The sequence below is a fragment of the Dipodomys merriami genome, unplaced genomic scaffold, assembly GCF_024711535.1.
Source record: "Dipodomys merriami isolate MVZ:Mamm:240054 unplaced genomic scaffold, mDipMer1.0.p SCAF_55, whole genome shotgun sequence".
Classification (NCBI taxonomy): Eukaryota; Metazoa; Chordata; class Mammalia; order Rodentia; family Heteromyidae; genus Dipodomys; species Dipodomys merriami.
The window spans coordinates 2,771,038-2,786,609 of record NW_027206124.1 but is presented as its reverse complement, the minus strand read 5'-3'; positions in this window follow the sequence as shown (position 1 = coordinate 2,786,609).

Sequence of the window (15,572 nt, the reverse complement as noted above, 5' to 3'; positions counted from 1 at the left end):
GCCCAGGCCTGGCCACAGGCGGGCAGCAGGGGGGGGATTTGGGGTGGACCATCTTCCCAGGGCCCGCCGCTGGCCAAGCTGTGACCTCACTCTCCACCTTGAAGAACCCCATCTCTACTTCCATCCAGAAAACCCCTCGTGGAAGCCCCCAGCTGCCTTCCTGTCTGGTGGCTCTTAGACCCTGGTCCCGGGAGGGCTGGTGCCCCCTGCCATGCCTCCTCAGTGCTTCCTGGCTTAGCTGTATGTCCCAAGGCCTTCACAGGCCTCTTCCTTAGGAAGTGACCCCCCTCCCCCCAGCCAGGTGGACTAGGCCATCCTCTGAGTGCCCAGCTCTCCTTGGAGCCTCTTGATTCCTGGACCGGCTGTGGCCTCTTCCTGTGCATCCAGAACATTCCCTCCCAGGCTGGCACCACAGCCCAGGAGGGGTCAATGTTGTCCTTTGTAGAGGAGGATGCCAAGGTCCTTTGTCTTCTCTATTGCTGTCCCTGAGCCCTTTGGATGCTATAGTTGCAAGGCTGGGGTCTCCCCTGTGCCCTCCAGCATGGAGAGGAGGACCCTGACCCCCCTCCCCCGGTGCCCACAGACACCCATGGCCCTGTGTGCTGTGTGTGCGCACGTGTGCTTGAGCTCAGAGCCTGCACACTCTCCTTTAGATTTTTCACTCAAGTCTGGTGCTCTACCACTTGAGCCACACCTCTACTTCTGGCTTTTTGCTGGTTAATTGGAGATACAAGTTTCACAGACTTTCTGCCCTGGCTGACTTCAAACAAACTGTGATCCTTAGATCTCAGCCTCCTGAGTAGCTAGGGTTATAGGCATGAGCCACCAGCACCCCATTCCTTGTGTGTGAATGAAAGGGAAAAAGTGACCCCATGCCTGCTAGGCCTCCCCAGAGGGCTGCGAGGGACAGGACTCAAGCCGAGGGGAAACATGTGAAGTGGAGCCCCGTGGCTCACATTTGCAATCCTAGTTACTGGGGAGGCTGAGATCTGAGGATCCCAGTTCTAAGCAGTCGGGGCAGGAAAGTCGGTGAGACTCTTATTTCCAATTAACTACCAGAAAAGCAGAAGTGGCACCGTGGCTCAAGAGGTAGAGTGCTCGCCTTGAACTGAAGAGCTCAGGGACATTGTCCAGGCCCAGAGTTCAAGTCCCATGACTGCCAAAAAAGAAAAAAAAAGCTGCGTATGATGTACAGGGTGAGAGTTCACACCAAGTGAGTAACTCTTATTTTATATATATTATATACTACTTTTATTTATATAGTTATTTTATGTATTTTGTTATTAGTGTTTGTCTTTCCATTATGTTTTCTTGCATGTGCTAGGCTGATGCTCTACCACCTGAGCTATGCCTCCAGTCCTGGTTATTGATGGTTAGAGATGGACTCCAGATAATTTTACTGTTTCTGCTGGCCTTGAACTGTAATCTTCCAGGTCTCAGCCTCCAGAGTAACTAAGATTACAGGCATGAACTCCCTGCCTGTAGCTAAGTGCATTTTTTTGTGCGTATGCCAGTCCTGGGCCTGGGTACTGTTCCTAAGCTTGAGCACGCTATCACTTGAACCACAGCTCCACTTCTGGCTTTTTCAGTGGTTAATTGAAGATAAGAGACTCACAGACTTTCCTGACTAGGCTGGCTTTGAACCACAATTCTCAGATTTCAGCCTCCTACGTAGCTAGGATTAAAGGTATGAGTTACTGCCAAAGTGTTTCCCCCATCCTGGGGCTTGAACTCAGGACCTGGGCTCTGTCCCTGGCCTCTCTGTGCTCAAGGCTAGACCACGGCACCACTTCCAACTTTTTCTGAGTAGTTTATTGGCACTAAGCATCTCATGGACTTTCCTGCCCAGGCTGGCTTTGAACTGCAATCCTCATATTCAGCCTCATGAGTAGCTGGAGTTACAGGCCTGAGCCACCAGCACCTAGAGCCTAAATGCTTTTTAAAAAATGTGAATTTAAGGGCCAGACTCCAGTATTGCACCAATCCAAATTCAGGGCATAGTGTGGCTCAGCGTAGAGTGCTGGCCTTGTGTGAGTGAGGCCCTGAGTTCTGTCCCTACATGGAGGCAGAGGTCAGGAGGAGTAAACATTCTCATTTCCTACCGCTGCTGTAATACATGGTTTAAAACAATCACGGAGCATCCAGTACTGGAGACCAGAAGTCTGGATCCAGGAGGCCGAGATCTGAGGACTGAGGTTAGAAGCCAGCCCAGGGAAGGAAAGTCCTGTGAGACTCTCATCTCCAATTAACAACCAAAAAGCCAGAAACGGAGCTGTGGTTCAAGTGGTAGAGCACCAGCCTTGAGCAAAAGAGTCATGTGAGAGCTTGAGGCTCCGAGTTCAAGCTCAAGTACTGGAAATAGGGAAGAGGGAGGGGAGGGGAGGAGGAAGATGCGGGAACAATGACAACAAATAAACAAAACAACAACTTATTTTCTCAAGAGCTAATAGGTTCAGATCCAACAATTGAAATATGCCAAAGGCTACTGGGTCAGGGGTGGGGGGGGTGTGTGTGGCGGGAAACTTCCCTCCCACCCAGGCCCAGTCCATTTCTGGAATGTTCTTCCTGTGATGGTCTACACAGATGCACTGACGTCCCTTCCTCCCTTTAGATGTCTGACCACGGGAGCGCTGCCTTGCACCTCCAACAATGGCTGACCAGCACACCCCACTTCCTGGATGCACGTCCTTTGTTACTTAGCTGGATCCCAGGGCCCAAGGCTTTGCTTTGTTTTTTAAACAGGGGGACAGCTTGGTGAAGGACGCTTTCTTCCACCCTGGACTGGGATGCCTCGTTTTGAGTCTGGACTCCGTGACTCCTCTTCCTCCTCCTCCTCCCTCTCCTCCTCCTCTTCTTCCCTCTCTCCCTCCTCCTCTTCCCTCTCCTCCTCCTCCTTCTCTTTCTTCTCCTCCTCTTCCCTCTCTTCCTTCCCCTCCTCTTTCCTCTTTCTCCTCCTCCCCTCCTCTTTCCTCTTTCTCCTCCTCCCCTCCTCTTCCTCCTCCACCTCCTCTTCTTCCCTCTCCTCCTCCTCCCTCTCCTCCTCTTCCCTCTCCTCCTCCTCTTCCTTTCCTTCTCTTCTTCTTCTTCCTCCTCCTCCCTCTCCTCCCCCTCTTCCTCTTCCTCCTCCTCTTCTTCCCTCTCCTCCTCCTCCTCCCTCTCTTCCTCCTCCCCCTCCCCCCTCCTCCCCCTCTCCTCCTCCCTGCTGCCTCGATTTTTCCACCTGGAGGCTTTGTCTTCCACAGAGACCAGAGGGTGCTTTGGACTGGACATGGGGCTTTTTCTATCCTCAGGCCCCACCACTCCGCTGGCTCACTTTGCTTCCCAGAAGACCTTCGCCTACAGAAGGGTCTTGGATGCCCTGGGGTCAGAGTTCTTCAAACCCAATGGACACTTTGAGGACCGCCACCCTGCCCCGTGCCCAGCCCAAGCCCAGCCCCATTCTTGCCAGGGGCTTGGAGGGTCTGTGGGTGGAGGGGCAGAACTCGAGAGCCAGGCCTGCAGCCCTGGGGAAGGGAAGCAGAGGCCCTGGCACAGGTGCAGGAAGGGCTCCGGGCGCCCGGCCAGGGGCCGCAGCGCCGCAGCGCCTGGAGCTCCCATCTCCTGGTCCCCAGGATGCGGCCCCCACGCCTTCCTCTTCCCCACCTACATTTGGCAGCTACATCCTGCCTTCAAGGATTGGCCAGGCCAGAAGGGGAGCTGGGGCTCCTGGGGGACCCAGGGACCTCCTCTCTCCCAGGCTTGTTGAAGGCTCTTCTCAGCCCCAGGGTGCCTTGGAGCACCATGTGAAACCAAGGAAGCCCATTCTGTGGATGGGGAAGCAGAGGCCTGGACTGGGTTGGGGGAAGCCCACACGGCCCCCAACCCAGTCCAGGCCTCTGAAGACAGTGGTAGAGAAGCCGCCACTCGCTGGGAAGGTGGCGGGGGTCACAGCCCCCCCCCCCACTCTGCTCCCATATGTCTGGAGGGCAGGAGGTGCTGGGTTCACTCCTCCAAGTCTCGCTCTGCTGCATCTCCCAGGCCCACCGTACAGGGTGCTGTGAGGACCAAAAAGGCCCTAAGGCCCCCAAGAGCAGTTGCTGCTGAGCTCTGCGCATGCTCTCTGTTGAGTTGGTTTTGTTCTTTTCTTTCTTTCTGTTTTTGGTACCAGTACTAGGGCTTGAACTCAAGGCCTGGATGCTGTCTTTTAGCTTTTTCTGCTCAGAGTTGGGGCTCTACCACTTGGCTCACAGCTCTACTTCTAGTTTTCTGGTGGTTTATTGGAGATCAAACTGTGAGCCTCAGATCTCAGCCTCCTGAATTAGTTAGGATTATAGCATGAGCCATTTGTGCCAGGCTCTTCATTCCTTTTCATGGCCAGATAATATTCCCTTTGTTGGCTGAGTTGGCAAGTGTCGGGTGTTTCCACCTTCTGGCTGTGCAAAAGAACCTTGCTGTGAACCTCGGTGCAGGTCTTTGTGAGGTGACCTTTTCATTTCCCTCCTGTGTGTATCCCCAGGGGAGGGACTGGATTATGTGGCCACCCTTTCCCATACCCCCCCCCCTTTACATTTTGTTTTCTTCCATCCTGAAGAAGTGTCTTGCCCTGTTGTCTAGCTGGCCCTGAATTCCTGAGCTCAAGCAGTGTTCCTGCTTTAGACTCCCAAGAAACTGGGATTACAGAAGTGGGCCACGGCACCTGGTGATAATGAGTCGTTTTCAAATGTTATCTTTGGAAGAAAATATAAAAGGTAACGCTATTTTTGTCTTAAAATAAATGCAGGAATAGTATAGATTTGACTACAAAATTCACCTCTTCAAATAAACGCTTAACCTTTTGGGAAGCTGCCAGGTGGAATTTTCAAAGGGGCAAATCACCACCAGCCGTGCAGTGCAGTAAGGACTTCAGGGTCTCTAAATGCTCGCTTGCTACTGGCTTCAAATTTTTTTTTTTTTTTGGGTCCGGTCGTGGGGCCTGAACTCTGGGCCTGGGCGCTGTCCCTCAGCTCTTCAGCTCAAGGCTAGCGCTCTACCACTTGAGCCACAGCGCCACTTCTGGCTTTTTTCTTTTTGCTTATGTGGTGCTGAGGAATCGAACCCAGGGCCTCAGTCATGCAAGGCAAGCGCTCTACCACTGAGCTACCTTCCCGGCCCCATGGCTTCAAATTATTACTGCCTCAGCCTCTCAGTGATGGGATTACAGGTGTGTGTGATCATGCTTGGTTTAGTGTGTGTGTCTGTGTGTGTCTCTGTGTGTGTGTGTGTGAGAGAGAGAGAGAGAAAGAGAGAGAGAGAGAGAGAGAGAGAGAGAGGCTTGAAATCAGAGCCTGAAGAGTGTCTCTGAGCTTTTTCTCTTTCTTTCTTTCTTCCTTCCTTCCTTTTTTTTTTTTTTTTTCAAGGATAGCACTCTACTACCATAGCTATAGCTCCTCTTCCGGCTTTCTTGGTAATTAGTGGGAGATAAGAATCTCATGGAGCGGAGCACCAGTGGCTCACGCCTGTAATCCTAGCTACTCAGGAGGCAGAGATCTGAAGATCATGGTTCTAAGCCAGCCCAGGCAGGAAAGTCAGTGAGACTCTTATCTCCAATAAACCACTCAGAAAACCAGATGTAGCACTGTGGCTCAAGTGGTAGAGCGCTCGCCTTGAGCTGAAGAGCTGAGGGACAGCGCTTAGGCCCAGAGTTCAAGTCCCACAACGAAAAAAAAAAAAGAATCTCATGGATTTTGGCTTTGAACCTGGATCCTCAGATCTCAGCCTCCCAAGCTCCACAGGCTGCTGGCTCACCCACCAGCACCCTGTGCGGGCCTGCCCTTTGAAGGCAGGATTATGGGAGGGGGGGGACAGGTGGGTGGCCTCTCTGTTTGCTGGTAGGGCCCCTAGTTTGCTTCTGCTAGATGGCAGGGGCTGTCTGGGGCGCGCATGGTGGTGGGGAGGCCCCCAGCTCGGGGAGGGGCAGCTGTAGCCTTCTTCTCAGGCCATCTTCCCGGGACGCTGGGAGCAGGGTTATCACCTGCTCCCCCGCCCCTCTTCCGAGCGGCTCCTCGGGTTTCAGCCCTGAGCCTGTGCTGGTGGGATGCGGGGGGCGGTGCGTGGCCCCTTCTGGGTTATCTCTGCTCAGGGCAGCGGGAAAGTGAGAAGCTCTTATCTCCCCCACTTCCCTCCGGAGATCGGGCCGGGCGCCTCAAAGCCCTCTTGTTCCGGGGCTGCCCTCAGTCCGCCCCCCTCCCTGCAGCCACATTAGCCCAGGAGGGGTCCCGGCCCCAGCCGTCCGGCCACACCGTTTGTCCAGGCTCTGCCCTGAGTCAGGGCACAACAGGAGAGACCCCCCAAACTGCCCACCCCACCCTCCTCCTCCCGCGCATGCATACAGCACAGGGCAGCCAGGTGACCGGCCCCCTGGACGGACGCAAGGCCTGTGCTTTGTGGGCTCCAGGTCTGAGGGGAGGAGGGAGAAGGGGAAGCCAGGCAATGAAGAAGCCAAGCAAGAGTGTGAGGTCCTGAGTTCAAGTCCCAGTACCAGGAAAACAAAAACACAAGGGCCTACTGTGTGTGTGTGTGTGTGTGTGTGTGTGTGTGTGTGTGTGTGTGTGTGTGGCAGGTGGGGGGGGAGAGAGGAGAAAGAATGTTCTGGCACTTGAACTCAGAGCCTAGGCACTGTCCTTAGCTTTTTCCATTCAACGTTGGAGCTCTACCACTTGAGCCACAGCTCCACTTTTGGCTTTCTGTTCATTACAGACAAGAGTCACACTTCCCTGTCTGGGCAGCCTCAAACCTCATCCTCAGATCTCGGTCTCCTGACTAGTTAGGATTATAGATGTAAGCCCCTAGTACCTGGCTACATTTTGGGGGGGGAGGGGAGGTGTGAGTTCTTACTGGGGGTTCAACTCATGGACTGTCTCTTGGCTGGTGCTCAACTATTCGAACCACACCTTCACTTCTGGCTTTTGGCTAATTAATTGGAGATGGAGTCTTGAGGACTCTTCGGCCCAGGCTGGCTTCCAACTACGCTCCTCCAGGTTTCAGCCGCCTGAGTAGCTAGGATTACAGGCGGGAGCCACCGGCGCCCGGCTGAAGTGTCTATTTTTAAGTGGGAGAATTGTCTAGTGTCTGGCTTGTGTCTCAATGAGCATCTCTTAAATATGTTCTACAAAATACCCGACCAGTGTTCCCTGCGGAGCACAGAGGGCAGAGAAGCTGTGTCACACAGCGGAGTGTAAGGCGACTCGCTGACGTAGGCTGCGGGACAGAAAAAGGACAGGGCAGGCCAAGTTAGTGACATCAGGAGCAAGTGTGCCCTCACAGGGTCCTAGCAGTGTCAGCACTTTGTTTTTAGGGCTGCTCCTTGGTTAGGTGAGATATTACTGTGGGGCTGGTGGTGGGGAGGACATGAGGGAGTTTCTAACAGGAGAAGTTAAATACAATGGAAGGAGGGGAGGGGGTCCCAGGTAGAAGGGAGTTGACACACAGCCCTGCCCATGCCCAGACCTTTCAAACAGGAAGATAAAGATGTGTGCTGTTACGTGTCAGTACCTTAGTCCATGGTCTATTGCTGTACCGCCAACCCAGACACTGCATGGTTTATGAAGAAGAGCGGTTTGTCTGTATGCAGCTGTGGAGGCTGGAGGTCCCAGGGCCCAGCACGCATGTGCACCTGTTCAGCCTGTGGAAAGGAAGAAGGGTGGGCAGGGCCGGGCTTCGAGTCTCCCAAGGTCGGCATGGCTCTTGGTGAAGAAAGACAGGCCTCACTCAAGGCACAGGCCCGGGTGCGTGTGACTGTCACTCAGAGGACAAGGAGGTGACAGCTACCATTGGTGTGCAGAGGGCTTAGCAAGTGCTCACCGATCTTCCTTCCATTGCACATGCTGGCTTCGTCTTCAGACACCACTGTGCAGAATACCAACATCTTCATTGTATGTATGTGTGTATGTATGTATGTATGTTTTTGTGCCAATACTGGAGCTTGAACTCAGGGCCTGGGCACTCTCATTTGGTGCACGCGTGTGTGTATGTGTGGTGTGTGTATGTGTGTGCATGTGTGCTCTGTTCCCTGACCTTCTTTTACTCTACCACTAGAACTACAGCTCCATTTCTGGCTTTTTTGGTAGTTTATTGGAGATAAGAATCTCATGGACTTTCCTGCCTGGCTGCCTTCAAACTGTGATCCTCAGATCTCAGCCTCTTGAGTAGCTAGGATTACAGGCGTGAGCCACTGACTCCTGTCTGGCTTTTTTGTTTAACTGAATTTTGTTGTTGTTGTTGTTGTTGGATGTGGGAGTTGAACTCAGGGCCTGGGCGCTGTCCCTAAGCCTCTTTGTGCTCAACCTAGCACCCTACCACTTGAGCCACAGAGCTGCTATGGTTTTTCAGTGGTTAATTGGAAATAAGAGTCTCATGAGGATTTTTCCACCCAGGCTGGCTTTGAACCATGATCCCAAGATCTCAGTCTCCTGAACAACTGAGGTTACATGTGTGAGCCGCCAGCACCTGGCTTTTGTTTGTTTTTTGGTCTTTTCATTTTTGGTATTGGAGATCAAATCCAGGTCATTGTACTTGCTAGGCTAGCGCTTTGCAACTGAGTTATATCCCAGCTTACATCCCAGTGTGTGTGTGTGTGTGTGTGTGTGTGTGTGTGTGTGTGTTTTGCCAGGCCTGGGGCTTGAACTCAGGGCCTGGGCACTGAGCTTCTTTTGCTCAAGGCTAACATTCCACCACTGGAGCCACAGCACCACTTCTGGCTTTTTCTGTGTATGTGGTACTGAGGAATGGAACCCAGGGCTTCATGCATGCTAGACAAGCACTCTACCACTGAGCTATGTTCCCAGCCCCCCTTTTTTTTCTTTAAAGGCTCCCCTCCCCCTGCTGCTGGTGCTCCACCACTTGAGCCGCACTCCACTTCTAGCTCTTCCTTCCTTCCTTCCTTCCTTCCTTCCCTCCTTCCTTCCTTCCTTCCTTCCTTCCTTCCTTCCTTCATTCCTTCCTTCCTCCTTCCTCTCTCTCTCTCTCTCTCTCTCTTTCTTTTGTACTGGGAGTTGAAGTCAGGGCCTCATGCCCTCTACCACTTGAGCCACTTCTGGATTTTGCTGTTTGATTGGAGATGAGTTGAAGACTTTCCTCAAAGCCCAAATTGGCTTCAAACCTTGATCCTCTGATCTCAGCCTCCTGAGTAGCTAGGGTTACAAGTGTGAGCCACCAGCCCTAGACAGTCGCCAGCGCCACCAGGTCTGCCTGCAGTGTTCAGGCAAAGCCAGAACCGGACTTTGTTGACACCAAGTTTTAAGGGAAGGCTAGCTCTTGGAAAGCAGTCTGGGGCTAAGGAAATGTGGACTCTGCCCTTAGAACTGACAGGTCACTTTCCACCTCCCACCTAGCCCTGGGAGACATGCAAATGAGATGATATGTAAATGAGCAACCCTATTTGCATATAACCAAGTACCAAGATGGGTGGTGGAGGCACGTACCCTCCTTCCTGTTTGCCCCTCTCCTATGAAGCGCCTGGAGGGTAGGCCAGGGCCCAGGCCAGCTCCCTGCAGTATCTAAGCGCCCAGACCTGCACCTGGCACCCAGCAGCTTCCTCTCATCCGTTCAACTGAATGAATGAATAAATGAATGAGTGCATGGGTCACTAGAGGGAGCCTGCTGATGGTGTAGACCGCCTGCAGGAGTCTGGCCTTTGCTGATTGGCTGAGTGGTGGTGGGCGTTCCCAAAACCTCAGTGGCCAATCAGTGCTCACCCGTGAAGGGGCGTGGTCCAGATCTTCCTGGAGGCAGGTTGGGCTCAGGGTTAGGGTACCAGGGTGCACCTGCCTGGCTGATGCAGTAATTCCATTCCAGCCAAGGAGCTACACCTAAATATGGAAAAGAGCAAGCCAATCAAAAGCTAGCATTTATAACTAAAAACCTGGAAAGAACTGAGAAGCCCAACAATCAGAGAATGACTAAACTATGGAACTTCCACTTGGCCAAATATTAGCCAGCCAATAAAAATGAGGTGGGAAAAAGGAAAAAGAAAACAGGCTATGAAGAGTAAAATCACCACCAAAAATGTCCAGGATATAATGACAGGTCAAAAAAAAAAAAAAGCAGGATACTAGAGTTTTGTTTTTTTTCCCCCCTGTTAATATACAGTATGAGCTCAGCTATGTTTTTCTAAAGTCCTCAAACAAAAAACTATGGAAGGAAATACATCAAAACTTAACAATGATTGTGTCTGGGTGGTGATCTTTTTTCCTTATTTTGACTTTTCTGCATTTTTCAGATTTTCCTAAGAATGTACTGTCCCTTTTATGGTAAAGACTTTAACAAAGAAAGCACACTTTTAAAGTCTGGTGCTGGTGGCTCACTCCTGTAATCCTAGCTACTCAAGAGGCTGATGTCTGAGGATAGTGGTTCAAAGCCAGCCCAGGGAGGAAAGTCTGTGAGATTCTTATCTCCAATTAAGCACCAGAAAAACAGAAGTGGAGCTGAGGCTCAAAGTGGTAGAGCACTAGCCTTGAGCACAGGAGTTTAGGGAGCATTCAGGCCCTGAGTTCAAACCCCAGGACTGGTATGCATGTATGTATGCATGCTCGAGTGCCCCTGCCCCCCACTCAGGGTCTAGTTTAAATGGTCTGATGTGGTAGTTCCCAGCAGTAATTTCAGCCCCTTAGAAGACAGAGGGAGGAGGATGGAAGGCCTGGCAGAAGAACAAAACAAACAAGAACTATTAGATCTGATCTGAAAAACAAACACAAAGCAGGAGGCCTGGGGCTGTGGATCAGCGGCAGAGCACCTGCCTGGCCAGCTTGAGGTCCTGAATTCCGTCCCCAGTACCACCTCAAGAAGAAGAAAAGTGGCATTATTGTCAGTTCCGGAGAGGAGCAGCTTTCCCTTCGCACCCTGGAGGATGTCCGTGTTCTGGGGGAGGGGGGGGCGGGGAGCCCCTGGGGTGCTTTTGGCCCCCGGAGGTGCAGATGTTCCTGACTCATTCTGTAGAATAGAATTAGGGTGATTTCCAGAAACACATCCTGGCGCGGGGGAGGATCACAACCAGGGAGTCAGCATCCTGAGTTCTGGGGCCAGCTCTTCCCCATTGCTGTGTGACCTTGGGCCTGCTCCTCAACCTCCCTGAGCCTCAGTGTCCCTCTTGCACAAGCTCTGCCTTCAGAGATCACGGAGACCCTGAAATGCTCTGCTTAAGTGAAGTCCCTCCCAGGCCCTTGGGAGGCTGAGAGGCTGGGGCTCCTGTGGCTGCACCTCTAGCCTTTGCACCCCTGGGGAGTGTGTGTGTGTGTGTGTGTGTGTGTGTGTGTGCTTGAGGGGGAGGGGTCATGCTGGAAGCTTCTGATGCATCCCTGGGGATGAGGTACCCCCTCCCTACCCCCCCCCCCCCGTTTCCCTCAGCAGAGGCAGAGGAAGGAGGCCGCTTCCGGCAGAGCAAGGATGGCGGTGGAGATGCCTGGCACTCGGCCACCCCTGTCCCGGGTACCACAGGCTGCTCGGAGCCTTGGGGGGGGGTCCCCACTCCCACTGCGACCCACGTTACCACGGGAGCATGTCTACGTGTGTTAGAACCTTCTAGAAAAATGAGCAGCTAGCCTAGCGTGGTGGTTTCCCAGGGCCCAGCCCCGCTCTTTTTCTGCTCATGACCCAGCGTGAGCGAGGAGGAAGGGCCAGCCGAGGCTTGGGCCGCTGGAGGAGCGAGGAAGGGGGTTCCGAGGCGCAAAGGAGCCTGGGTTGCGGGGAGATGTGGAAGGGGGGGCGAGCTTGTCAGCTTCCCACAATGCCCCCCCTGTGGACGGAGGGCACCCTGCCCCGCGGGAGTGGACGGAGACACGGTCTAGGAAAACATGCGGCTGCTGACTTCCTGGGTCACAACAGGAAGAGGAACAGGGCTCTGGGATGGGCTGGGTGGGGTTGAGGTCACAAGGCAGCGCAGCACCCCAGCTAGTGCCTCAGAGATGGGGAAGGGAGAGGCGAGCTGGCCAGCACCCGCTACTTCCTACCACTTCATTCCTCCCCTCTAGCCCTGACTTGTTACTGTTTCTCTGGGGAGTAGATTGTCCCCACCACAGGGCCTTTGCACCTGCTGCTCCCTCTGCCAGGAGTGGCTCTCTTTTTAACCATTCCCTTCTGGGACTTTGCCTCCCACCCATCACTTTCTCCCTTCACCACTGCATTGCTCACTTCGGCCCTGTGCTGACTGCCAGCGTGCGGCCTGTCCATCCACGGCTTCATTATCTGGTCCCCGCTCAGGCCTTGAGCGACACAGGGCAGGGCTAAATCCCAGGACAAAGCCCGACACACAGTGGGCCTTCAAAGGCTGAGCACTGAGCACCCACTACGTGCAAGCCTTTATCTGAGGGTAGTGATTCGATTCTCCACCCAATTGAAGGCTCTTTGATTGTGGAATCTTCTGGAAGGAAAATATTCATGGCGGGGAGCAGGACCCCGGCAAGGGCACCGAAGGAGGGGCCGTGCAGGGAAGGGGCCGTGCAGGGGAGGGGCCGTGCAGGGGATCATCAGCACCAGGGCAAATCTTCGCCTGCAAGGAACTGAGGCAAAGACAGATAAGCAACCTGATCCCTAGCTTGCAGGTGGCAGCCCCAGGATCTGAACGCAGGAGGTCTGGGGGTGGGTTTGGACTCTGGTAGGTTTGAATGCTGTGAGGCATTTCCTCCAAGAGCATTCGTGGGCCATGGGAAGGATCATGCTGAGATGGCTGGTGCAGCTGCAGCCCGGATGCTCCTCAAGTGGACAGCAGAGGACTCTATGTTTTAAATCCACTTGTTATTTTTATTATTATTATTATTTTTTTTTGGTCGGTCATGGGGCCTGAGCTCTGGGCTTGGGCGCTGTCTCTCAGCTCTTTAGCTCAAGGTTAGCGCTCTACCACTTGAACCACAGCACCACGTCTGGCCTTTTCTGCTTATGTGGTGCTGAGGAATCGAACCCAGGGCCTCAGGCATGCAAGGCAAGCACTCTACCACTGAGCCACCTTCCCAGTCCCAGCAATTGTTGAACAATTTTAAAAAACAATGGACACATACTAATTACGCATATGTATGGGACATAGTATAACATGAGTTATAGAATAGAATAACATGAGTTATTCTTGTTTTGTTGTGGTTGTGGGACTTGAACTCAGGGCCTGGGCACTGTCCCTGAGCTTTTTCCCCTCAAGGTGAGCGCTCTACCACATGAGCCACAGCGCCACTTCTGGTTTTCTGGTGGTTCATTGGAGATAAGAGTCTCCCAGACTTTCCTGCCCGGGCTGGCTTTGAACCACGATCCTCAGATCTCAGCCTCCTGAGTAGCTAGGATTACAGGCGTGAGCCTCCAGTGTCTGGCCTTCTGTTCTTTTTACACCCATGACGTCCACGTTTCCAGCTTCCTCATATAAGTGGGAGTGTGTAGTCCTTGTCTATTTGTCCCTCATGTTCTCTAGAGTGTTTCTGGTCACTGCGAATGATGGGATTTCCTTTTTTGTGGCTCAGTAGTATTCCATACCCGTCGATGCTACATTTTCTGTATCCATTGGTGGGTGATGGCCACGAGGGTGCTGTGTGTTGGCTTTCTTGATGGGTCAGCATGGGGGGGGGGAGCTCAGGCTCCTTTCCTGTCCTGCGGTATCTCGCTCCCCGCGGTGGTACTAGTCCAGTGGAGACGAGTTCTTCTTTTTCTGCCTCCTTGCTTAGCATTTAGTTTCTTGCAGTTTTGCTGAAGCGACCTCGTGGTTCAGTGACCTCTTGTTGTGGTTTGGATGATTGGCGATGTTGGGCATCTCTTCGCATTCTTGTTTGGATCCTTGGCTCAGTCCTCTCGGGGTTTGCGGGGTCTCGCTACGCAGCCCAGGCTGGTCTCGAACTTGTCATTATCCTCCCTCTGCCTCCTGAGTGCTGCGACTACAGGCGTGTGCCACCACACCTGCACTGACCACTTTGTAATTGCGGGAGTGGGGGGCGGGGAGTGGTGGTGGTGGTAAGCCTCTCCTCCCTCTCCTACCTCCCATCATCCCATTCCAGCCAGATAGGAAGGTACTAGAATGCTTCATTCATCATCCACAGCGGTGTGGAGCGCAGCGCCTGCCCTAAGGTCTGAGGCTCTACCAGTCAAAAGCAGTCCTTGTTGGCCAGCCCTCCGTATAATAACCAAAAAGGCAGGTGATTTAAAAGCTGAGGGCTGGGAAGGGGGCTCCGTGGCAGAGTGCTTGGCTAGCACGCATGAAGCCCCGGGTTCCACTCCTCAGCACCACATAAGCAGGAAAATGCAGAAGTGGAGCTGTGGGTCAAGTGGTAGAGCGCTAGCCTTGAGCAAAAGAAGCTCAGGAACAGGGCCCAGGCCCTGAGTTCAAACCCCAGGACTTCCAAAAAAAATGAGATACTCTTAGGAGAGGAAGACAAAGGCTCGATATCTCTGTGCCTCTCATCATATAAAATAATGTTGATCCACGCCTGTAATCCTAGCTACTCAAGAGGCTGAGATCTGAGGATCCTGGTTCAAAGCCAGCCCAAGCAGGGAAGTCCAGGAGTCCAATTAACCACCAGAAAATGGGAAGTGGTGCTGTGGTTCCACGTGGTAAAGTGATAGCCTTGAGCAAAAAGAGCACAGGAACAACCCCATAACCAACAAAAGTAAATAAATAGAAAAATAAAATTTCTTGAAATGAACTCCAGCGATGGAGACAAGAGAAAAAACTTGAGATACAATGTTCTTGTGAGTGCCAGTACTAGGACTTGAACTCAGGGCCTTATGCTCTTGCTTAGCATTTTTTCCCTACTCTGCTGGTGCTCTGCCACTTGATCCACAGCTTTACTTCTAGCTTTTTGCTGGTTCATTTGAGCTAAGAATCCCACAAACTATCTTGCTCAGACTGGCTTCGAACTGTGATCCTCAGGTCTCAGCCTCCAGAGTCGCGCAGATGGCTCTGAAGTGGGAGGGGCTGCTCTTGAGAGGGAGGGGCATGGAGGAGACTGGGGTTGGAGTTTGCCCAGGGCCCGTGAGTCTCAGAGGGGCTTGAGTGTGGTGGGATCCTCGGGAGAGCTCTGGCTTCCTGTGGAATCGACAAGGTCAAGGGCAGAGGCCGGAGGTGCTGGGGGCCTGGGTTGGGTGGTGGGAGGAGATGGAAGACTCCACCGCACGTGCGTGGCTCAGGGCTTATTTTTGGCCTCCGGCTAACACGATCTGTTGTAAGTCAGGACCAATTAGCCCCCGCTGCCCAAGAGCCGGCTTAGATTTAGTAGCGCGGGACTCTAGGGATCTTGGTGTTTCTTGCAGCTTGCGCAGGTTGGGGATGCAGGAAGGGCTGTGTCAGGGGTCCGGCTTGGATTCTGCAGCTGCTGTGAGCTGGCCGGGGGCAGAGCAGCCGTCTCCAAGGCGCAGGTGAGGAGCCTAGAGGTGACGAAAATAATTCTGCAGAGTACCAAGGCCCCCCAGTTCCAGTATTGGCACACACACACACACACACACACACACACACACACACACACACACACACACACACACACACACACAGAAATAGAGCTAAAGCTTACTGAGGACTTCTCTCTCTCTCTCTCTCTCTGTCTCTCTCTGAGCTGTCCCTGAGGTTTGTGTTCAGTGTTGGTGCTTTACCATGG